We start from the raw sequence: 26,160 nt of genomic DNA, 5'->3' as shown, positions 1-26,160 counted from the left end.
GGCTGGTCCCCAGAGGCGGTCATGAGGTGGCCGCTCCAAGTCCAGGCATCGCGTCTGAACACTCACATCCCCAGTGGGAAGAGAAGAAGGCTTCTCTGCGTCCTATTTAAGAACCACGACAGCTTTCCCAGAGGTCCTCTGGCACACTTCCATGCCTCATTGGCCAGAAGTGCATGGCACATCCATCGGTGAATCAGGAGCTGCCATGGACTTAGCCTTAGACTGACTCCTCAAGCTTCACCCCATCGGAAGCCTTGCCTGATACACGAACAAGGTGGGGTTCCCTCAGCAAGGAGTCTAGCTACGGGGTGTGTGGGGGGGACCAGCAATGGCTGCCAGCCACTCAGCAGGGCAAGTAGGGAAGGAAGAGACACAGAAGTCATAGCAGGTTTCAGACAGAGCAGGGGCTGGAAGATAAAAGTACAACAAGCCTTGGGCAACCTGGAAAAGAAAACAGTGAAGCAAAATAAAAAGATTCACTTCTGGGCAAGCATCCAAAAAGAAAACCGCCCTGGTGTGGGCTATAGCTGGGTGGAGTGGAGGACTTTGCCCCTGGACAGCCTCCCTTCCCTGGCTGGGGAACAGCCCCATGGAGCCCCAGGATGAACGGGGCTGGGGAAACATGCGGCTGACACAGAACACCACGTTTCCAGCTGCATGTGCCCAACCCAGCAGCCGGTCAATAAAAAATAAGCCACACCACCCTGGGATTCTGGATGGGCCTGGCCATGTCCCTGGGAGACCCGCAGTTCAGCACCCCAGGCTCGCACTGGGGACCTTGGTCCACTGCAGAACCCCACCTGGTGGGGGGATCTGCCACTGCAGAACCCCACCTGGTGGGGGGATCTGCAGGCGCTGGGAGTTTGAGGAGGGATGGCCTCTGTGGGACCTAGGAGAAGTTTCCTTGTTTACCGAAGGGCAGGGAGGGGCCTGGTGTGTTTGATGCAAATTCCTCCAAGCGGCAGCCTATGGATTGCAGGGGGCAAGAGGCATGTGGTTCTCGGGGAAACCCGGGCAGACGGGCCCAGTCAAGGCCACATAGACAAAAAGCTCCAGCCCTTCGGTGATGGCAAACAGTGCCGTGTGGGCTGCCTGAGGGGGCACTCGAATCTCCACGCAGATTCTCCTGGGCCTTCCCTCCTTTGGTCCTGGCACCCTCAGCCCTGGGCCCCACACAGTGTGCCTTTGGCCTGCTTGTCTGTGCACTGCGCGCCACCCCCCCCCCAAACCTGGGACTTCCTTATTTGGACTTTACCTAAGGCTGCGGCCATTCCCCGGCCACAGAAGGCTGTCATCCATGTGTCCACCAGGGGCGATGGGTGGCTGAGGCCGTCAGCTCTGCCAATCCCCTGGGTCGTTAGCGCCATGGGTGTCATCTCTCCCTCACTCCCCTATGCTGAGCTGTGGCCTCAAGCTCGCAGGTTTGTGCACGTGAGCTAGGGGCCTGTCAAGCTGAGAAATCCACGATGCTTGTTTTCCCTTCAGTTCTGGCCAGATAGGAGCCTTGTAGGCAACGGTGGGCAGCAAACTTTTAGAAAAGTGACCACGTTCCTTCAGATGGGCCCTCGGCCTTGCAGGATGACTTCCTGGTGGAATGTCGCACGTCCTCAGCCTCGTTCTGGGGTCCCTGGCACATGGGCACCTGTCACGCTATATAGGCTGTGTGTGCTTTGTCTGTCTCTCCCACACCATGACCAGCTTTGTGAGGCTTGATGTGTGTTCAGGATCGTTTCTGAGCCTGGGAAGCACATGATAGATGTTTGACGAACAGATGAACAGATCAATGTCAGTGATGTTTCTGTTACATACACACTCCCCCCCCCCCTTTTTAAAAAGATTTTATTTATTTGAGAGAGACAGAGAACAAGCAGTGGGGAGAGGCAGAGGTAGAGGGAAGCAGACTCCCCTCGGAGCAAGGAACCCACAGCAGGCAGATGTCGAACCGACTGAGCCCACCCCTTCCTGGCAACACCTCCCCCACACATACACACACCCACATTTCAATGACCCCAGAATCAGGTGTGTTGGAGAATGCTGGTGCCTTTTTTCTTTAACTAGCTAACTCCCTAGCTCCTCTGCACAAAGCCAGGGAGCCACCGCCGCCGCCGGAGAGATTTGAACAGAGAGCCCTTGCCAGGGATCACCTGCTGACCTACCCCGAGGCCTCTGGGTTCCCCTGCAGCCATACCCAGGGCTCACCTGGCCAGGACCATGCTGATGTGTGCTGTCCTGGAGACGTGGTGGGACTCAGGGGAGGGGCCTCCCTCCCTCACTCAGGGGTGGCCGCCCTCCTCCTGTATCCTCCAGCAACACAGGCAGAACCCGGGTCCAGGCAACCTACAAGTCCCAGAAATCCTGCGAGGTACAGAGCTTGTATCGTTGCACTTCACACACCAGCTGTGATGGGAGGGTTTCACCCAGGCCATGTTATTGGAAGTGGGTCCCAGCCAGTCACCGTGCTCTTGTTCTGGCCACTTTTTTGTGCTCCTGGAAGGATGGCGTCTGTGAGGTCAGGCCGTTCACAGAGGCCAGCCCGAGCATGGGGGGCCTCAGGAGCCCGATCCTTGCCATGCCCCAGGTCATGAGCAAAGGGATGCCCAAGGCCACGGGAGGGCCCCTGCCTACGTCTTTAGACCCCCCAGCCCTTCTTCGGGAGGAAAGTCTGACCGGAAGGACAACCAGACGAGCCTCCCCTTCTGCATCCGCCTCGTCCTCCTCAGCCTTGCATCCAGCCACGTCTGAGACTCCCGCCCCTGTGGCCCCCGTGGCCCAGTTGGGTGACTTGGCCCAGCGTCACACACAGTGCATGCCTGGACCAGCGAAGCACCCTCAGCTTCCACAGTAGCTTCTTCCTCTTTCCGGGAGTATCTGGGATGTAAACAGATCACAGGGGCCCTAAACAGTGCAGCTCTACACCTCATGTCGAAGAAGTCATGGCCAAGTTCCCTAAGCATCCGTCAGCCTCGTGTCTTCCTCTGAGAAACGAGGATGAAAACAGCAGCTACTTTTCCTGAGACTGTGGCAAAGACCAAATGACAGACAGCGTGGAATGCACTTTGCCCACTGCCTGGCACCGGGGGAGACTGCCTTTCAGGGTCCCCACCGGGGAAGCACACTCAGAGTGGTGTGCGTGAGAAACGGCAGGGCACCTCCCTTCTGCTGGCTCAGAGCCTCTGTGAGCTCAGTGTCTGAGTGCGGGTCACCTTGGAAGTGTGGCCCTCCTCCCTCCTACTGCATAGGCTACCTTAGGAAAGTGGTATTTCTCAGAGTCTCTGTGCATGGGGCTCTGCTTACCCACACAGGAATTCAGCTTCTGGTTCCAAGCCACATCTGTCCCCAGAGCATGGCCTTCAGGGAACAATCACATTTGAGCAGAAAAGTTCAGCAGGGCTTTACCACACAACAGTGCAAACACACCACAGCCTTTACTTGTGCCAACATCAGCCTCGGCCTCCCCGTGCCCACCCCATACAGGGACTGCACTAGGCTGCCCGAAATGCGTAGTCAGATCCAGCTTTCCGGTCTCCCACCTTGAGCACCACCTGGGGGAATCCCGGGGGAATTCTGTTGTGCAAAAAATGTCAATCCCAAAAGGCAACGACCTCGTGATCGCATCGATTTAACACTATGGACACAAGCAAACAGAAACCAGGGTTGTGGTTTGCGGGGGTTAAGTATTGAGTGAGGGCTATGGAAAGACAACCTGGGCAACCCCCGTGGGGACTGAAATGTTCTGTGTCTTGACTGCATGGGTGTCAATATTCCGGTTGTGATTTGGTTTTTTAGAATACCACTGGGGAAAACTGAGTCATCTCTCTGAATTATTTCTTGCAGCTGCATGTGAACCTATAATTATCTAAAAATTAAAACTTTAATTTAAAAATATGCATAATGGTTATCTAGTTGGATCTGAAGTTTATAAAACAGCAACCGTGTTTACTGATTGCTCGCATCTGTTTATCTGTTTTGCTCATTTACTCATGCAATGTACCAACTGACCTATTTTACTGATAATAAAACTAGGTACTGGAAAAATTAAGGCCATAAAATGTTAGAGAGTCACTGCACCCAGGTCACCTCTGATAAGGACATATGGCACATTCAGGATTTGAACCAAGTGGGGCTTACTCCTCAAACCAATTCTAGGTACACTTAGTTAAGTGCAAAGATCACTGGCCAAGAGAAGACTAATTCAAAATTATTATTGAGAATTCCTTTTGGGGATGATGGCAATGTTCTGGATTAGATGGTTATGGTTGTACATATCTGAGGATGTATTAAAAACCATACACAGAATCGCATACATTAAAAAAGTAAATCTCATGGTTGTGTGAATTGTCTCTCAATTTTTAAAATCTATACCCTCAACAAAAATGTTCTTACTGTCTGGAAATGAAGAAGCTGATCTTTGGTGGTAGTGGTGGTGGTAAGAAAATCTCCAAGAAAGAATTCACTTATTAATTAAAGTAGGAACCATGACAAAGACAAAGAAGGCATCTGAGGTCCTGCCTCTGGTGACAAGAAGAAAGGGGTAGGAGGAAAAGGAGGTCACAGAAGGGTGTGGAACTTGAGATAACAGCAGAGGACCTCTAGTAGACCATTAGAAGCCCACATTCGGAAGCAAGGGCACAGAGGTTTGGAACCCAAAAGCAGGCGAAATATCTCAGGGAGAAAGGATCAAGATGGTAGAACATTTATTAGGGAGAGAAGGTGGAAGGCATTAATCTCCAACAGAAAAAGAGAGCTGAGCATGTAAAACCTGTCATCTCTAACCACAATTGTTCTTTCCTCCTACAAAAGGCTAAACCAGATCCATTGAGAGAACAGGACTCAGAAAAGCAGAGTAAGAAAAATCACATTCCCTGGGGAAGGACGTCACCTGGTTTCCCTCATCTACCTTTGTTATTGGAACGTTTTGGTTGTCCCAGAGGAGACTCTGAGCACAGAGAAGGCAGCTTCAGTGTGGAAAATTAATAGTCCTTTTTTTAAGTTAAAATATTCTAAAACCCAGATTTTCTTGAGCTTTCAAGTTAAACTTAACGAATCTTATTACTTTACTTACAAATCTATTTAAAGTCACTTGATTATTTACAAGAAAACTTCAGAACATAGTTAATTAAATTCTCTTGACCATTATGGTGTATCTTTCTAATCTAAATAGATTTAATTTTCCTTTAAAATACATCAACTGTCAAATAAAACTTCCCTAAATATTTCAATAATGCTTACAAAATGAGTAAGTCAACCTTTATACTATGGTGAGAATTAGCTTCTTCTTCTTCTTCTTTTTTAAAAAGATTTTATTTATTTATTTGGCAGAGAGAGAGGGAAGCAGGCTCCCTGTTGAGCAGAGAGCCCAATGCAGGGCTTGATCTCAGGACCCTAAGGTTATGACCTGAGCCAAAGGCAGAGGCTTAACCCATTGAGCCATCCAGGCACCCTGAGAATTAACTTCTCTTAAAAGAGGGGCCACTGGCTGCCTCAGAGGACCCCACAGAACCTAATAGCCTAGGAACAGCCTGTCAGGAGCTACTTTTAGGAGAGGCTGGGCTCAGAAAGGCAGCTGTTCCTCATAAAAAGCAAGAGAACCGGCCTGGAGAGGACGTGGTACAAACCTGCCCACAGGAAAATCGAAAGTGGTCTCTAGAATTGGTCCTATGTTAGGCCACACCTTGCAACAGGAGAACTGAGCAGAATGACCTTCTTGTACCTGATTCACATGTCAGATTTAGAGTACCATCCCTCTCTAGCCCTCTGTTTCTGCCCACCACTCAGCACATAGTCCAGACTTGTGTCTTTGACTATCTCGGTCTCCAGGAATGGCTCCATCTCTGAACTTTGGTTTGTATACTCTCTCTCTCTCTCTCTCTCTCTCTCTCACTCTTCTTTAAATATTCCAGATGTAAATATCCTATCAACAAATTCGCACAGTTCTTAAAGTAATTTTTACCATTTTTAAAAGTCCCACAGCGCTTGTCACAGAGCTAGCCACACAGTAGAAACAGTATTCAACCCACACTCATCAACTGATGGGAGCCATAGTAACCATTGGTGGGGTAGCTATAATTCACTTTATTTTTTAAGATTTTTTATTTATTCATTTGACAGAGAGAGAGAGAGATCACAAGTAGGCAGAAAGGTAGGCAGAGAGAGGGGGAAGCAGGCTCCCCGCTGAGCAGAGAGCCTGATATGGGGCTCAATCCCAGGACCCTGAGACTATGATCTGAGCAAAGACAGGGGCTTAACCCACTGAGCCACCCAGGTGCCCCTATAATTCACTTTAAAACAGTTTGGTATAAACTGCAGGATATCGTGCAGTTGTTGGTTAGTTCAAGGTTCAATTCTATGGAAATCAGTTTCATTTTTGGGAATTCACACTCCAGGAATATTGGATTGATCCTCAACCCAAAGCTCGGATACCCAAATCTTGAGCAATATCTGAGGCTTTAGGAACATGTAGGGTGAATGTCTGAAAAGCGTATTATTAGAAAAATTAGTCCCTAACAAATTAACATCATGAATATGAGAATGAACTTGTTGATACACGTGATCCTAGCCAAAAGGTCCAGAAGCTATGGACTTCACTGATGCAAATAGAGGTGTTCAGAACTAGAAGTTGGCAACAATATTTGAAGGACACACTCCCACCCTAAACAGAGGGTGTAAGTCTCGTGGTACCCATGGCCTGCGCTGTTCAGGACAACATTCAAGCCCTAATCTGTGAACAGCCCTGTGTCCAGCCATGGATTTAGGAGCATTCCTGAGCCTGATGCTGACCATGAATGAGACAGAGCCTGCATTAGAATGCTGTTGTGTCTGTGTGTGTTGGGGGGGTGGTCAGATGGGATAGGAGGTCAGAACACCTAAAATATGGAGACCTGGGTCACCTGAAACTTAAAAATAGATTGAATGTACTATTTTGTAACTTTTGTTAATTTTTTTTTAATGACCGTGACTGCTTTTAATTATAAGCTGGTAGGAAGATTGTGGGGAGGGCTCTCTCCCATCAACATCTACCAGAAAAGACCCCAAGAGCTGGGCCCGTGCATGGCCCAACAGGCTGCCCTCTCTTGTTTCCAGGAGCCCATTTTGGGAGGGTCTGACCAATGAAGGGGGTTCTGTGTTTAAAAAAAAAAAAAAGCTTAGCAGGAAAAAATTCCTCTTTATTTTCCGCAAGGGTCCTGGCATATCTCTGAGGGAGCGGAGGCTCAGCCTTGGGTTACGGTCCCCTCTAAATCCAGCAGAACTCCACATGAACACAAATGCCTTTTGGGTCAAACTGCCTTCAAATGGTACCCATTACACTGCTCTAGGAAACCAACTCTTGGTGACAGACTTCAAAACGGATTTCCCTTTTCCCACATTAGAATCAGTAGTAAATAGCAAGAGTTCAGATCCTAGGAACATTTACCAAATACCTGATATGCATAAGGCAGTTGCATGTATGGTTTCTCCTTTGCACCTCAGAGAAGTCTTGTGAGAAACTTCCTATTGTCCCCAGTTTGCATCCGAGGAAACAGAGGACTGAACAAAGACATTTTCTTTGCAGCAATTTCCATGCCTGATGCCCATTTGATGACAAGCCTCCTCCCTCCCTGTCATCTCTGAGCAATGACGCAGAATATTCGCTTGTCTGGCAACCCAAGGAAACCCAGATGCAATCCCTCAAACATATACATTTGGCCGGAGCCACGGGACAGTGCTTGCGATCCAGTCCAGAGGGTTCTGTATTCTTGGGGGGAACAGCTGGGAGGTCAGGAGGAGGCCACCAGTGTACGCAGATGGTCAAGGCCCAAAAGCAGCAGCTCCAAGGCCAACAGGGAACCCCTCTCCCCGCCAGCTCGCCACTCACACTTCCACCGATTATTCACGCTTAATTTGATCGCTATTCAGGGAGGTGCTCAAAACTCACGCACACTTTATTCTGGATGAAATGTTGGACCAGAAGTCTGGGAGACTGTCATCACAGCTCCGCTGACGACTGAATCCTGCGTGCTCGGCCCACGCCAGCCGTGACCCCCCAGCAGAAAGCTGCTGGCATTTAGAGCAGTGCACACAGTGCGGTCCATGAGCACTCCTGCTGTCTCTGGCTCTCCTCACAGACAAGGCCCTACCGGTAGTGTCAGCAAGTGCAGACCTTATAGTTCTAGGGCTGGGGATCTGTGGGCACTGATTTAATAAAAGGATAAACTTGGCCATTTAAAAAATAGATCTCTAAGACTATACTTCATTGGACTCTTGCCACGAGGGGAAAAAGGAGCCAAGTCTAGCTCCTGCTGTCAGTGGGCTGGCCGCCTTGGGGAGGACAGAAAGCTGGGACACTCCATGCCTTCTCCCAGGGAGACCCGGAGGATGTAGGGAGCTGGAACAAAAGGATCGAGGCACACAGAATTAGAGATGCTGCATCAAGTGGGACAGGTCAGGGAGGTGGTGGGAGGCCCTGGGGTCAGTCTAGGAATGCCAGTCCCTGAGAAAGAGCCTCAGAGATTGCCCTTGAATAATTCTCTGAACCCTTGACGCCACTTCAGCCAAGTCCAGGCAGTGGGGGCAGAACCATCTTCCGTCCTGGCTTCTCCATTGTGGCCAAAGCCTGAAAGTACAGAGGCCCCTCCCAAGCAGCTCTTGGTAGGAAGCAGAGAAGTCTCTACGGTAAAGGCCGACAAACCTGAGATGTATATACTCTCCCAATGTGTGGAACATAGAGGGAAGCCAAAGGCTTGCACCCCAAGACTTCGTTAGGAAGCAACGGCCATGACTATGGGTCTAGTCCGGGTAGTAACGTGGATCAGGGAGTAGCTGAGGTCTTAAAGCCCTTTTATGAACATGAACACAGGCTGACTATTAGGGGTGAGAGGCTGAGCAGTGTGCCCATGATTTTTAAAGCCTTCCCTTAAGAGTCAGGGTGACTTGGCTAAAAGGACGCGAAGGCAATCCCTTCCGATTTGCTGGGACAGTCAGCGTTTGCTTGCAATAGCTTCCCCTTTCCGTTGGAGCCCAGGGATGCATGGTCACTCTGCCTGCAGGAATCACTTATTTGGAAGTCATTTATTTATTTATTTTTTAAAAGATTTTATTTATTTGACAGATAGAGATCACAAGCAGGCAGAGAGGCAGGCAGAGAGAGAGAGGAGGAAGCAGGCTCCCCGCTGAGCAGAGAGCCCGATGTGGGGCTCCATCCCAGAATCCTGGGATCATGACCTGAGCCGAAGGCAGCGGCTTTAACCCACTGAGCCACCCAGGCGCCCCTGGAAGTCATTTATTAATAGGAATCTGCACTCATATCTTTAAAAGAAAAAAAAAAAAGGTGTGTGCTGACACCCATGTATTTGTTCAGATGAAAACCGCAAAGGTATTACTAACGGTGAGATGCAGGCAAGTTATTTACCTTTTTGGGGCCTCTGTGAATACTAGCTTGCAGGGGCTTGATTGGATAGCGCAGGGCAGTGCCTCTCAATTTTTAATGCATTTACAAATCACCTGAGATCCGGATAAAGTGCAGATTCTGTTCCAGGAGGTCTGGGGGCCTGAGAGTCTGCATTTCTAACATGCTCCCAGGTGATGCTGCCACTGCTTCTGGTCAGGGGACCGCACTCTGAGGAGCTGCCCTACTAGAACACCGTCCTATGCAGGGTCTTCCCAAATGCTGTGCCCTCCCACAGGAAGGATCCCCACCTGTGGCCTGAGTAAAGGTTCATTACATAGTATCAAATGGATTATATATATACATACATATATGAACTATAACATAGTTTAGGGTAATGTTGACAATTGATAAATGAGAGCTAGTTTTATTTCACCAATAGCATTGGGACAGGGGCGGGTAATACTTGATTCTTCTCTTTTCCTTAGACTCTTGGGCTAGTGGCTCCCCTGTGACTTGGGTCAGGGTGAGACTGTTTCTCTGCCCTCAGATTTGATCAGGGACTTTTCAGGCAGCCTGTATGCGGCATAGGGAGTGCTCCCTCTGGATCCCATGTGTGATGACTCCTCCCTCTGCTCCAATCCCCTGGACTCTCACTAGACCCATCCCACCGGGGTGCCAGGTGGAACATTCGGCAGACAGCTGTGGGGGGCCACGAAAAGCTCTGTTTGAAGCTAAGAATTCTGGGAGATAACACAAGGCAGTGCACCCTGCGTTGCTGACTCCCTGCCTCAAATTCACCTAGAGGCTCATTTAAAATGCCGATTCCTGGGCCTCACCTCAAACCCATCTAAATGAGGTTCCTGGAAGTCGACTGGAGGGTCCTTTGTATGCTGGATTCTGAGACTTGCTTCTCTGTCAGCAGCCGGGTACGGGGCAGGGGTGCAGAAAGCATTTATGTGAGTTTGGGAGCTGTGGATGGTTCTCCTTGGAGTAAGGAATTCTGGAACATCTTTATGTTTTCTCCAGGGACATGAACACGAGTTCTGAACCCACCTAAGGAATCCATTTCCTTCCCTGGTGGTACAGAGATAAAACTTTTTTTCTTGGAATGCCACACCCATTTCAGGGCAAGCCCCTTCCTGGACCTTTAGGATGACACTGGAGATGTTGGTGTTATCTCGCACATGCAAGTTCCCTTGGGAATATGGAGGAATCTGGACACGAGCAACAAAGTGGGGAACCTCGTGCTGACAAGAAAACCCCAGCTTGCCAGCCTTGAGGGATCAGGTGGGCAATCGCTAGGAGACCCCTCTGCAGGGACTTGCCTTCCCTAGCAGGTGTGGGCAAGGACTATCACACCAGGAAAGAAGAGCCCCCTGCTCTATGCCAGACCTGCTGGCCGTGTCAGAGGCTGGGTGCTCTGACCAACAAACATTTAAGACGTTTTCCACACTCGTATGAAATTGATGCCTCCCCCCACCCCCATGAATGGATTTGGAGATTGTGCCAGAATCAGAAAAGTTTCTGTGGATTTTGCCTAGAATTTCAAGGGTCTGTAAATCCTACAGCTGGCTGGGAGCCTACTTTGATTATTTTTAATGCAGAAGAGGATGTTTTTGAGCATCTGGCCCCCAAATCGACTAAATCTGTCTATAGCGTTAATTGGTTCGGAAAGAGCTGGAAGACACATGGAGGCTGGTGGATGTAAACAGGAGAAAAGGTGGCAGAAGGGGAGCCAGATGGGTGAGCTCAGACGTAAAACACATACAAACAAAAGCTGCCCGAGAGAGCAGAGGGGCACATTTGCATCTGGGGTCCAGAGTGGACTGGCATGCTGGGCTGCCCTGGCTTGGAAGCATCCAAACCCAACGTCTGGCTCCCAGAACAGAACCTGTGTCTGAAGAGCAGGAGTCAAGGTCAACTTCCATCCGGGGCCACCCTTGACCGCACAGGGACAGGGGGTCCCACGGGGGCCTTGCTGGTGAATTCACAACACAAAAAAATCAGATGAATCATTCGGTTCCTTAGAGAGCTTGGGCTCAAGGCTGAGAGGCAGGGGTGTGGTCGGAGCCAAAGATGAGGGGCAACAACTTTTTGGTGACTTTATGTAATTGTCCCTTTTATGTGGTGACATTCCGAAGCAGCATGTAGCAGAGCATCTTGCACGTGGTGGGACATCAGTGTGTATTCGAAGACAGCGATGCTTCTGTTCGGCGATAAAGAGACGTCCTTGTTCTATAAAGCCTTGTTGTGGCAAGCAGGGAATAGTAGTTAGAAACATATCCCCTGATCTGTATCCCCTGCTCATCTGTTGAGAGCGTATCGTCCAACAGACACAACTTCTAGCTCTACCCAACAGAGACTATAATTAAAAAATAAGACATTTTTTGTTTGCTTACAAACACTGAAAACCCTTTCCAGGAGGATCAGGAAGAACCTGGGAGGGAGGGTGGAAGTGAGAGGTGACATTGAACGAGGCACCTGGTTAGCAGCACCAGAAATAATGACAATGGCCCTTTCAGAGCCATGACCATGACCGAGCCCACGAAGCTCCCGCCAGCCCCATTCTGATACCCTCTAGTTCACGACAGCCCCTTCACGCTTGTCATAACATCATTGTTTTCTGAGGCTGCTCCTTTTGGAGCTCCCACTGCACGCAGGCAAATTTCATGCTTCCAGGATGAAAAATAAAAATGCCAGTTCTCATCTCTTTAGGGGAAATTAGTCTTATTTCTCCCATAAATCACAAGCATGCTTCAGCTGTAAACAGCATTAGCAATTGTAGAGGTAAATGAACTGCGGTTCCCGGGGAGACCCGAGGTTCCAGATGGATTTGGTAGTTTCGACTTAGGGAAGGGGTGAAGTGGGGTTATTTCACCACTCCCCACTGAAGGACGGCCCTGGTTTATGCCTTTGCTGCAGTGTAGGGATAAAGGGCACCAATCCCTGCCACCCGCCATGGAAAAAGTCTCAGTTTGGTTGATAAATTATCACTCCAGGAAAGCACAGATGAAGTAAGGAGCAAAGCCTTGTTTTGTGCAAGCAGCCAGACACAGAAGGACTCATGTCACATGATTCCATGCGTACGTGAACATGAATATGCATTCCCTGTGAATTGTGAGGTTAAGCAAATCCATACAGACGGAAAGGAATTTAGCAGCAGCCAGGGTTTGGGGGTGTTGGGAGAAATGGGGTGTGACTGCTAATGGGTAAGGAATTTCTTTTGGGGATGAGGAAAATGACCTCAAGCCGATGATGGTGATGGTTGCAAGGCTCTGGGAATAGACTAAAAACCACTGAATCGTACTCTTCCAATGGGCGAGCTATACCATATATGAATTATATAGCTCAGTAAGGCTGCCATATTAAATGGAAAGTTAATAAAGAGTTAACCCACAGAAATGCTAGGAGGGAAGATAAAAAAAGCTTGTGCTCTGTCTTTCTGCCAGTGGGCAAGCACTCTGTCCTCAAGCGCCTGTGTTTCCACCAGAGAGGCCAGTCAGTCATTCTGAGAGGATGTTGTGACTCTTGTTGGCCTCTGGAGGGCCCTTCACACACAACTCCTGCATTTTTATGAGGCTCATCGGAACCAGAAAAGGAGGGTGAGGTTCCCCACGGTTGGTCACTGCTGAGCAGCACAGTGTGTGGGTTGGCCTTGAAATGGTGGAAGATGTCAGTGGGGACCAGCATCCTGAAAGCAGAGATGAGCAGATACATTAAGAGTCTAGTAACAATGGGTGGCCAGAGGGAAAGTGGCAGAAGATTCTGATTGGGACTTACCCTTCTTCAATCATGTCCCTTACCAGTGGGCTCCCACTGAGGAAGGAGGAGTTACAGGTGATGGTGGAAGTAGGTATGGGGAGAGGAGTTTGTCTCTCCAGAAGAATTCAACCTAGTATTTCTTATGTAGCACAGACTCAGAGTGGAGACAGATCTGCCCACTTTGGTCAGGAACTCTAGGAAGCAAAGGGCAGCAATGAAGAATCTACTTGGCAAGACGACCCTTCAGTCCCAGGTCCTTTGAAAGAGATTACAGGATCTAGAATACACCCAATTCCCAATCCGTCTTCCAGAATGGAGATCCTCGTTCAAGGGGAGGAAGTTGAACTTGAAACCTGGAAGAAGACTGAATTTTTACCTTGTACTCTTCTCTATCCTCAATCCCTGGAGACAGCCTGGCACTTTGCAGTGGCTGTTTGGGTGTGGACGATGCACACAGGGTTCGCATGAGCAAAAACAGCTACCTAGGTCTCAGACCAGGGTGTTGGGTCGAGACCTCCAATAGAGGGTGCTATATGCCTGGGTATAAGCCTGGGTCCAGCGCCAGAAGCATGGCTGGCATGGACAGATGATGGAGCTCTTGGCTCAGCGCAGACCCGAAGTGGAGATGTGGCATTGAGCACAGAGCTGGGGCAGCCGGTGAACTCAGTGACCATACACACGGGGCAGGGAGGAGACAGGCCCATTCTCCTGCCCGGGGCTTTCCTCAGCAGTAGGGAAGGAAAGCCAACCCTTTGGGTGGTGGAGAGGATCCACATGGGTTTTGTTCATCAGTCAATCCGCAAGTGTCCAGCGTGATGCCTGGTGCAGAGAAGGCACACAGTACATATCTCTCCCATGGACTGATTGAACACATGAGTTGGGAAAACGAATCTCGGCTGGACCATATTATTATTATTCTCAGACTAGATCTCCATACATAGGTTCTTTGGCTATACCTCTGGCCTTTGCCTTGTCTGTCTCAGAAACCAGAGTTACACCTACGCCTTCCCTAGGCCACCAGTGGGGTCTGACCCTGGGCTGGTCTTTCCACTGGATAGAGCTGAGCCCTGACAAGACCAATGGCTTTGCAAAGAGGGACATTTCTGGGAGATCAATCCCTACTCACCCATCCTCCCCACTCCCCAAACCACATGCAAAAACACAGGGTGGCCAGACCAAGGGGCAGCAGGGGAACGAGAGCAAAGCCCTCCCACTGGGGCCACAATGTCTTCAGGGGAGGGTGTCCATCTGACGTTGGAGATGCACCCAGAAGGGAATCCAGGAACCACCGAGGTGGGGCCGAATATGTCTGCTAGAGAGTACCTCCCCCTGTTGGCTCCTGCTTTTTCACAGTCTTGTCTGTTTTTGCCTTTGTTGCAAGTCCTTGATTTTCCAGTCTATCTTTGTCATGGTCAAGGACATCTGAAAGAAGTGTGCAGTCAGGATGGATGGGAGGGCTCCAGAATGAGGAAGCAGAGGCGCTACACCAGGCCACTCTCTTCCCACCCTGGGCCAGTGGCAAAGCACAGCCATCCCCAGGCATCCCCCTCCTGGCCACAGTCTTGTCTCTGGGAAGGTCACTCAGGGACAAAGTTCCTGAAAACAAAACAGGTGAGTCCCTCATAGCCAGCACATTCTACCTGAAAGGGTTGGTTGCTGTGGACAGTGAGAAAGAGGATCCGAATGGTTTCTTTTTTCTTGCAGGTTTGGAGTTCTCTGTAAGCCTGAGTTGTAGAAAGCTCCTGTGAACTCGTTATTTCTTCTCTTAAATTCTCTTGGAATGAACTCCACTGAATCTTTTTTTTTTTTTTTAAAGACTTTATTTATTTATTTGACAGACAGAGATCACAAGTAGGTAGAGTGGGGAGGGGGGAAGCAGGCTCCCCTCTGAGCAGAGAGACCCATGCGGGCTCAATCCCAGGACCCTGAGATCATGACCTGAACCAGAGGCAAAGGCTTAACCCAGTGAGCCACCCAGGCACCCCTGAGCTCCACTGAATCTTAAGATGTTAGCACTAAAGAGGACAAAGAGTAAGACTTTCAAAGTCTCTCCCTTTATTTACAGTTAGAGAAAGCCAACAACTTTGGTGACCAGTGACTGACCCCCACCTCAATGCACACAGATACACCGCCCCCCTTCTCTAGGGCACACGCACGTGCACACACACACACACACACACACATATGAAAGGGGAAGAAATAGTAAGAATGACTCTTCTGTATGTTAAACACCAACTAAAGATCATCATTTTGGCTCCTTGCTTTTGGCTATCCTGCTCACATCAGGGCGCCCTGTTGTACGCCATGGTTTTTCGTGCTAGTGGAGCCCTGTCGGCCATCTTACCAATGAGTGTGGAGTCCCAACCACCCGGTGCCTCCCCTATTCTTCAATAACTTGGAAATTGTTTTTAAGTGAAACTGAAAAGTCCCCCTGTAAAGGATGGGATTAGCCACCTGTGGAAATGGTTGGTGAACATGACCAAAGACATTGGAATCATCCAAAACTCAAGGTGACCCCAGGAGGAAAACTGGCCTGTGCTGATAATGCAGTAAGTGGGGTGCTGCTCATGCCCTGTTCAGAGGAGGGTGTTGAGCATCGCGGGAGTGACCCTGTGGGCCTAAGTGCAGCACAAAAAGAGGAAGTCAGTGAAGCCAAATTGATCATAACACCCCAGCAGAAAGGAAGTCTGCTGGCTAGACCTCTGCACCCTGCCTGGTAAGGCTGACCCCTCCCACCAGAGCTGGGCTGGGAGAAGGGGACCCTCTCCCAAGGCCTAAGCTGGGAGGCCTTTCTTTCTAAAAATGAACTGCAGCCAGCCTTTGATGTTCTGCCCTGGGCTCTGCCTGTCTCTGTTGTAGTCCTCACCATATGTAGGTAACCCCTGATTCTCAGAGTGTGTGGGGATGGGGTGACTGGTGAATCAGGCCCCGAGACAAGGAACAGTAGTCTCCTATGTGAGTTTCCTCGGAATGGCTTCACAAATGAACAAAAACTTGGTGGCTTAAAACAATGGAAATGAATCCTCTCACACTTCTGGAAGCCAAGCGTCCAATATCAAGGTGTCAGCAAGGCCAACACACCCTCTGAAGGTTCTCGAGGAAAATCCTTGTTCTCTTCTTCTGGCTTCTGGTGGTTCCAGGCGTTCCCTGCCTCGTGGCTGCCCCACTCCATCTCTGCATCTGTCTTCATGTAGCCCCCTTCCTTGTGTCTGTGTTTCGAACCTTCCTCTGCTTTTATTTTCTGAGGACATCCATTATTGGATTTATGACCTGCCTGAAATTCAAGGTGATTTCATCTCAAGATCCTAATACTCGTTACATCTGCGAAAACACTTTTGCCAAATAAGGTCACACTCGTGGGTTCTGGGAGTTAGGATTTGGGCATATCTTTTGGGGGACACAACTGAACCAATAACCACACCGATGCACACCAGGGACCCCTCTTCAGGTCTGTCAAGCAGTGCCAGACTCTGAAAGGTGCAGACTTTCTCAGGGAGAGCCAACTCATGGGACTCTCTGGGGGACAAACTGCTTTCACTGAGGATGACCATTAATGTTGCGTCTTGCCCTTACATTAAACTGATTTTGCCATTGGATCTGAAAATGCCATTTGTTAGGACCTGGCTGGCCCACGGCCTCTTCTTAGACCAAATATGCAGCCTTGAGGATCACATCACAGGAGACAGGACCTACTTTAATAAAAGGTGAGACAAATTTTTTCCTCTGCAGTTAATTTCTCAGCAACTACCTAGAAAGAAGCTTCTAGAGAAAGCTGGGCATGGAGTCCACAAGAAGCCCAGTTAAACTCGTTCATAAAACACAATTTCCTCATCTTTTCCCCTTAGGGGGTCATAAAAAGAATTTGGGCTAGCTCTGCCAATCCTATGTTGTCCTTCTGCTTTGGCTCTCAGCCCTGACAGTGCAGCTCAGTGCCTCCAGGATGGTGGCTCCTGCTAGGACAGGCCCCAGCCTGAGAGCAGGATCCTGCAAGAGCAGAGCAGATCAAGAGCAGAGAGCAGAGCCAGAAGCAAGGAGAAGTACTGAGAGGACACGTACTGCCGCTGAGTGCCTGGGACAGACATGAAGGGGCACAGCCTTTATTTACAGGCCGTGGATAAGTCCCTAGTCTCCAGAATCAGTCTGGGTTTGAATCCGAGATCTGCCACTGATCAATAGCTAAGTGATCCTAGGCCAACTCCTCAGCGTCCCCAAGCTTCATCTGAAGAATGGGTGGTTGAGAACATTGTTAATTTTCCAGGTAGACTGCTCAAAGTGTGCCTAGCTCTCAGTGTGTGTGCTCAGTAAGGGCCTGTTGATATAGTTATTACTACTCAGAGGAAGGAAACTGGTCACACCCCTTTATCTGACCCCCCCCCCCCAAAGCTCAGGGCTAATGGATTGGAAACAGAACCAGGAACCAGTGCCCTCCACCCCACAAATCCCCACTTTCTAGCCTAATTGTCATTATAAATGTTTTTTCAAACACATAGAGACATTGAGACGTTCTCTTCATGATCAAATTTATGTAAAACACAAGGTTGGTTCTAGATAACAGGGAGCCAGGGAAAGAAAGTTTTTAGAAAATGCTCTGCCTTGTCTCCTGACCATTTGTCCTGGATATCTGGAAGAGTTTCTGCTGCCTTCTCAATCTGCAGCTCTCTCATTATGTTCTCTGAACAGGAACTAATTTCTCTCCAACAAAAGAGCCCAGCATGGCATGTGGAACATTTGACAGAAGGCCTGGCAAGTAGAACTCCGCTCTAGTCTGTGGAAGAAAGGACCAAATGCCTCCCACAGGCAGGGTCCCGACCACATAGCATGACAGGGCCCAAGACACACGGCACTTGGTCCTATGCCTGCTCCCCAGCTGGGAAGAAATCAGGATGAAACCTGCCTCTCCTCACTTCCCACACAACCCTGCAGGTATTGACGTGTCCCACTCACTCCTCACTTACCACCCCCTAATCATGCTGCTTTTCTTTCTTTTCCTTAAATGCCCAAGTTGTTCTCGTCTCAGGGCCTTTCCATTGCTTGTGCCTCCTGCTAAATATACTCTTCCTGGGACCTTTGCAAGGCTGGCCCCACTTCACCAATTAGGTCTCAACTTAGAGGTTGAGTTGACGGCATTAGGCGATGCCATCTAAATGCCAAATGCCCAACAAATATCAGCCATCCTTCATTTGCAAGTCAAGAAGCTTGTTTTCTTTTTCTTCTGTTGGGGAACAAGATTTTTCTCTCTCTTTGAAGGTCCCTCCAGCAGGATTAAGTATCAAACTGACATGAGACAGCTTAATAGGAGAAAATCAAATTTAATTTTGTACCTACAGGGAATCCCCGCAGACCTGGGAATTCCAAAGTCAGGCAGGCAAAATGAGGTATATGGGTCCTCCTGAACAAAGGAGAAGAGGGTAGGGGAGTTCAAAGGGAAGGAATGCAACTCACAGGGAGATGAAAAAGAACAAATGTTTGGTCAAGAAATGTTTGCTGGGCCACTTGGAAACAATGGGACAAAGAGGACTTTGATCAAACAGGCCTTTCCAGGTCCCTCCCTGTCCACCATACCTAGTTCACAGTATAATGTAGTTATCTATGGGGCTAGCTCTCTTCCTGGAGCAAGTCCTCTGTCTAAATTCTTTCTAGGTGCTTGTTAGGGAGGGCCCTGAATCTGCTGGGATTTGATTGCTTTTTAACCCAACATAATCTTCATGACAAAGTGGCCCTCTCAGGGTGGGCTGCCCTTGGCCCCTACACTTCACAGTGCTCTGTATTTTATGTTGTCTTTCTGTATATTTTCAAGTTTACTGTCTATCTTCACCTCTGTGGAGGGCAAGGATATATGTCCTGGCAAGTGGTATGTACTGTAGGGTTTCCTGCTTGCTGAGGGTAAAGAAGAAGGGGGGGGATACAAAGACAATCTCATGGGTGTGGTAGCTACTGGACTGTGAATATCGTCTGGAGAGCTGAAGAAGAATGGAGCACCTTTTCGAGTGACGGCACCAGTAGAAGTGAGAGCTCTGAGTCTGGGATGATGGTGAAAGTTTTGTAAGCACAGTGGGTTCATACTGAGGTTTAGTGAACAACATCTACTACTATTGCTCTAGAACAACAAGTGCTCCCCAGGGCCTGGATTGGAAGAACAGTGAGGAATGCACCCAGGAGGGTTTTGGTGGAGTCCTGGAAGCCAGGGGAGGGCCAGGGAACAGTAGTGGCTGAGGAGCAGAGCAGGAGACACAGGACCCTGGGGTCCTCGCTGTGTGCTGGAGCAAGCCTGGGAGCAGGAAGTGAGTCACCAGAGGCCCCCAGGGCAAGGACAAGCGGCTCCTCCAAAGTGAGAGCCCACAGTCAAGATACAAGCCCTGACTCTCACTGGGAGGGAGGCGTTCTTTAATAGCTATCTGCTGAGTGAATGGCAGGTGAGTCAATCAGAGAAGGGTGGGAGAGGCGAGCTCTTGCAGTGCTGATCCCTGGCTCCTCTCATGGAAGTGCATCTGCCTCTCTGCCAGGAACCAAGGTTGCTGCAGCTCAGCAACAAGTAGCCTGTGCTTCTCTTTCTCTTTGTGGGATTAAGCTGAACAGTTTACTCCCCACCTGTCTCTTTAGGAAACTGGGAGGATTATCTGGTTAATCTTTCCAAAGCTCTTTGTAGACCTTTCATACAGAATGTACCAAAGATTTCTGGAAGAGTGATACTGTGTTTTGGATTCATGTGGCTTTTTTCTTCAGGAAAACTTGGATGGCCTTATTGGTGATGGAGTGGGTTTTCTCACAGTATGGTTCCATTTCTGTTTTTTCACATCCAGAGACTTATAAGGTGAACCGTGTCTTTATGATCTTAATCAGGATCATTTACTCACTTATTGGATTGTCAGCCTTTTTAATTACTGTGTTGTAACAGCTCCTGCCATGTTCTAAATATAAACCCTTTGTCAGATATAGATATAGTAGAGATATGTAGCATAGATATAGCAATTTTCCCCCAAATCTATGGTTTACCAATTTTCTCAATGGTGTTTTTTCATGGGTAAAATATTTTAATATTATCAAGTCCAATTTATTCATCTTTTCTTTTATGTTTAGTGTTCTCAGTGTCTTAGCTAAGTCATCTTTTCCTCCTCTGAACTTGCAAAGATAATCTCCTATGCCTACCTCTAGGAGCGTTATAGTTTTGGCTGTTATATTTAGGATTATAATGTATCCAGAATTAATTTTGGGGTAGGGTTAAGTGGGGTCAAGATTGATTTTTTCTATATGGACATCCAACTGTTCCAGCACCATTTGTCAAAAACATTTTCCTTTTCTCCACTGAATTGCTTTGGCCGTCGTATCAAATACAAACTGATGATTTAATTGTGGTTCTGTTTCTGGACTCCACTGATGTACAGATATATCCTTATGCAAATACTGTACTTTCTTGGTTAATGTACCTTTGTCGTGACTTTGAAATTTTATTTAAAATTGTTATTATTTTACCATTTATAGTTATTTTAGGTAACTTTTGAATCTTGTTCAAAATTGAGTATTCTAAGTCCTTTGTACTTGCTTATAAATTTTAGAATCAGCTTGCAAATTTCTACAGTAAAAGCCTTCTTGGATTTGATTGGGATTGCACTGAATCCATTGACCAATAGAGAGAAAAACAACATAATAATGATATTGCTTTCCAAACTACATACATGACATACTTTCCTATTTATTTGGATCATCCTTAATTTCTCTCAGAGGTGTTTGTATTTTCCAGTGTATACATCTTGAACATATTTGTTAAATTTATCTCTAAATATCTTGTTTTGGGTATAATTGTAGTGTTGCTGTATTAAATTTCATTTTTAACTGTCCTTTTTCATATATAAAAATATATCTAATTTTCATATGTTAACTTTGTATCTTGCAACCTTACTAAATTTGCTTATTATTCCTAACATTTTTTCATGAGGTAGGGGGTAGATTCTTTGAGATTTTCTAAGTATGCAACCATGTCAAATGTGAACAAAGACATTTCTCCTCCTTTATGTTTTCCTTTATTGTACTGTTTAAGCCCTTCAGTACTATGTTGTACTGAAGTGGTAATAGTGGAAATCCTTGCTTTGTCCCCTATTTTAAGTGAATTTTGCATCAATATGATGTTAGTTGTAAATTTTCACGGATGTCTTCTCTTAGGTTGTTAGGAGCTGGACGGTGTTCCCTCACCTCAATGCGTGTATCACAGTAACACCCTGCGCCTCAGATGGGACCATACGGTACGGAAGGCCTCCAGAGTATTTGGAGACAGGGTCTTTACAGAAGTGATAAAGCTAAAATGAATCATTAGAGTGTACCCTAATTCAACAGGACTGGTGTCTCTGTAAAAAGAGGAAATTAGGACTCAGGTGGATAGAGTGAATACCACGTGAGGACATAGAGAGAAGGCCATTTACAAGCCAGAGAGAGGCCTCAGAAGAAACCAAACCTTGTGACACTTTCATCTTGGACTTCGGGCCTCCAGACTTGTGAGAAAATAAGTCTCTACTGAGGAGGCCACTCAGTCTGTGGTACTTGGTTGTGGCAGCTCGAGCAAATAGAGACATTGAGAAAGTATCTCTTATCCCGAGTTCACTGAGAATTTGTATTTTTTAAACTTACAATCAAGTGTTGGATTTTGTCAATGCTTTTTTTGTTTTGGCTTCAACTGAAATGATTCTTTAAAAAATTCTGTTAATGAGGCAAATTACACTGATTAATTAATTAAAATAACTAATTTGCATTCATGGGATAAATTCTAATTGATCATGTTATACTGTTCTTTTATATATTGCTGAATTTGGCTTGCTAATGTTTTGTCAAGGATTTTTGTGTCTATGTTAATGAGGAATATTGGTCTGTAATTTATTTATTTTTGGTAGTATTGGTTTTTTTTTTTTTTTTGAGATTTTATTTATTTATTTGACAAAGATCACAAGTAGGCAGGGAGGCAGGCAGAGAGAGGGGAGGAAGCAGGCTCCCTGCTGAGCAGAGAGCTCAATGCAGGCCTCACTCCCAGGACCCTGGGATCATGACCTGAGCCAAAGGCAGAGGCTTTAACCACTGAGTCACCCAGAAAACCCGTTTTCTGGTTTTGATGTCCGTATCATTCAAAGTTGGTTTTGGTATCAGCATCATTCAAGGTTGAATCAGAGAAACAGAACCAGTAGGAGATGCATTTAAGACTTATTGCGAGGAAGATGTGATTGTAGGGGCAGATGAGGCAAGTCTGAAATCCATAAGGCCAACAGGAAGGCAGGCTAGGACTCCAAGGCATGAACTGAAACTGCAGTCCACAGATAGAATTTCTTCTTCCAGGAAACAAAAGCTCTGATCTGAGGGTCTTTCAAGTGATCAGATCAGGCTCACCCAGAGGATCTGGAATAATCTTCCTTGCCTAAAGCCAACTGATTATGGACTTTACTCGCATCTACAAAATATCTTTGTAGCAATCTTAGTGTTTCATTGAATGAACATGTCTAGTCAAGTTAGTGTATCAAAAATGCCATCATAGTGTTATGCTGGCCTCATTAAATGAGTTCGAAAGGATTTCCTCTTTCTATACTTTTTTTTTTTGAGATATCATTCATATACCACAAATTCACTATTGCGAAGTGTACAATTCTGTGGTTTACTGAAGATTTACAGAAGATTATTCAATGATCACCACCATCTAGTTCCAGAAAAGAAACCCTGTGTTCATGAGCAGTCATGAGCATTTACTCCTTCCCTCAGCCTCCTGGCAACCACTAAACTACTCTCTATCTCCAGGGGTTTGCCTATTTGGGACATCTCATGTTAATGGAGTCATTACAAATAGGTGGTCTTTTGTGCTGGGTTTCTTTCACTGAGAATAATATTTCCCAGGTTCATTCATGTTGCAGCAAGTATGAGTACTTCTTTCCTTTTTAAGTCTAAGCAATATTCCATTGTATGAATGTACCGCTTTTGTTTATTCATTCATCAGGTGGTGGACATTTGGGAGAGGGAGAGGGAGAAGCAGACTCCCTGCTGAACAGGGAACCTAGGGACAGGGAATCATGGGTGTGATCCCAGGACCCTGAGATCATAACCTGAGCAGAAGGCAGACGTTTAACCAACTGAGCCACGCAGGCACCCCTAAAATACAATTTATTTAAATTAAAAACAAAAACATTTCACTAATTTCTCCCACCCCTCCACCCACCACCATCTCTGGCACACCAATCTGCTCTCTGTATCTATGAGCTTCATTTCTTGGATGCATTTGTAAGATTCCACATATAAGAGAGATCATACAGTATTTGTCTTTCTCTGACTTATTTAGCATAAGGCCCTTGAAGTCCATCCATGTTGTCACAAATTGCAAGATTTCATTCTTTTTTTTTTTTTTAAAGATTTTATTTATTTATTTGACAGAGAGAAATCACAAGTAGATGGAGAGGCAGGCAGAGAGAGAGAGGGAAGCCGGCTCCCCGCTGAGCAGAGAGCCCGACGCGGGACCCAATCCCAGGACCCCGAGATCATGACTCGAGCCGAAGGCAGCGGCTTAACCCACTGAGCCACCCAGGCGCCCCGCAAGATTTCATTCTTGATGTTATATCTCTTCTCCTCCTCCTCCTGTTCCTCCCCCCCCCCCCTTCTTTTTTGCCATTCCTGACTCTTGTGATTACCTCAGTATTTCTTGGTATTCAGTTTTTCTTCTTTTATTCTCATTTTAACTCTACTTTTTTGTTTCATTTTATTCATTTATTTGTAATATATTAATAGAGTAATTGATTCCTTCATTGGGAATCTATCTCTTGAATCTCACACCAGCCATTAAATTTCCTGAAGTGGCATGAGCAAAATTAGTAGAGGGAAGTTCCCTAACTCTAGGGAACTGGACCACAATAAAATGAGAAGCTTAGAGAAGAAAAGGAGATTAAAAGGTGAGCAGAGAGATGGAGGGGAGAGCCAGAGGAAAACAGGACGTTGGCAGGCAAGAGTTTCAAGAAAGAAGTGATGGTCAAGATGTGACTTGAATAGACAATTGTCCAAAAAAGACATACAAATGGCCAATAAGTACATGAACAGATATGTTCAACAACACTGATCATTAAGGAAATACAAATCAAAATCACAATAAGATACGAGGTCACACTAATTAGAATTGCTATTATCCATCCCTCTACCTCCAAAAAAAAACCCAGAAAGTAAATATGGGCAAGAATGTGGAGAAACTGGAAACTGTGCATTGTGGGTGGCAATAATAAAATGGTTCAACCACTGTGGAAGAGAATATGGCTGTTCCCCCCAAAATTAAACACAAAGTTACCATATGATCCAACACCCCCACTTCCAGGTGTGTACCCCAAAGAACTGAAAGCAGCTGACTCAAACAGAAATTTAAACACCAACGCTCATAGCAGCATTATTCACAATAGCCAAAAGGTGGAAACAAATAAAAAAGGCCATTGTCAGAATACTGGATAAGCAGAATGTGGTATATACTGAGAATATTATTCAGCCTCAAAAAAGAATGAAATTTGGATACATACTACAACACAGATGAACCCTGAAGACATGCTACCTTAAACAAGCTGGACCCAAAAGGACCAATATTGTACCTAGAGTAGTCGAATCCATGGAGACACTGGAAGAGTGGTGAGCAGAGGCTAAGTGTCAGTCAGAGTGAGGGGTTCGTGTTGAGTGAATGCTGAGTCTCAGTTTAGGATAATGAGCAGGTTCTGGAGCTGAATGGTCACGATGACTGCCACAGTGTGAATGCACTTATTACCTAAAAGTGGTTAAAATGGAAACTTTTATGTTAAGTACATACAAAGGAAGAAGTGCCAGCAAAGGCACTGCTTTCCTTATTTTCCAGATAAAGGAAACAAAACAGAGACATGGAGGAAACTACTCAAAGTTGCACCAGGGAAGGGAAGAACTCAAATTTGCACACACAGAGTGAGTTTAAAGGCTGTGGTCTTGACAATTCACTCTATCGTTTCTTTTTAAGGCATTTACTATGGTAATGTCTATAATAGCAGAAATATGGAAACAACTTAAATGTCTAAGAATACAGCTCAGTTGTGAACCATCCATTTAGTATGAGTTTATAAAACCCTTAAATTTATGTTTGTAAAGAATTTTCTAATGACATGGATATTTATTTACCCATTAAGTAGAGAAATGGTGGCACACTAAAATGAATTTACATTATGAACCAAGTTATAGATTTTTAAATATCCACACTTAGTTTAAGGATGTTGAGCACAAAAAGAAGGAATCCTATCCAAGTTATGAGAAAGTTATTTTAAACTTGTAAGATTTGAAGTGATTTCTTTTCCATCCTTTCCCTAGTGTTTTTCGTATTAGTTACCCAACTGCTGTGTAACAAATTACCCCCAAACTCAGTAATTTGAACACACAATGAGTACGTATTTTCTCTCCCAGTTTCTTTGGGTCAAGAATTTGGGAGCAGCCTGACTGGGTAGTGTTTTTTTGGGGTTTTTTTTTTTTTTTTTTGGCAGAGAGAGATCACAAGTAGATGGAAAGGCAGGCAGAGAGAGAGAGAGGGAAGCAGGCTCCCTGCTGAGCAGCAGTCCCTGCTGATGCGGAACTCGATCCCAGGACCCTGAGATCATGACCCGAGCCGAAGGCAGCGGCTTAACCCACTGAGCCACCCAGGCGCCCCCTGACTGGGTAGTTTTGACTTGCAATTTCTCATTGGGATCAGTCAGAGGTCAGCAGATGCTGCAGTCACTTAAAGCTTGACTGGGTTTGGAGGATTTGCTTGCAATGTGCCTCATTGCCATGGCCGGCAAGTGGGCTCCTCTCCACAATTATCCTTGAGTGTCTTCACAACGTAGCAGCTGACTTCCCCCAGAGTCTGGGCTACCCTTGAAATTCAGCAGAATGGCTGCAATGGCAATGCCTTTTATGACCTAGCCTCTGATGTCACACACGTTCCTTCTACAATATTCTATTAGCCATACAGACTCATTCTGAGTCCTGGAAGGGGACGACACAGGGGAATGAATTCCAGAAGGTGGGCATCATTTTGGAGGCTGGCT

At 46.8% G+C, this 26,160-nt stretch overlaps 1 pseudogene; it reads right to left on the bottom strand.

The window, feature by feature from the left end:
- Window positions 1-3,482: 3,482 nt before the first annotated feature.
- The window catches only part of LOC132002953 (transmembrane protein 126A-like), a 73,705-nt pseudogene continuing 51,027 nt past the window's right edge, over window positions 3,483-26,160 (bottom strand).

The sequence above is a fragment of the Mustela nigripes genome, chromosome 15, assembly GCF_022355385.1.
Source record: "Mustela nigripes isolate SB6536 chromosome 15, MUSNIG.SB6536, whole genome shotgun sequence".
NCBI lineage: Eukaryota > Metazoa > Chordata > Mammalia > Carnivora > Mustelidae > Mustela > Mustela nigripes.
The sequence above is the reverse complement of the archived record's forward strand: the minus strand, read 5'-3'. Positions and strand labels throughout refer to the sequence as shown.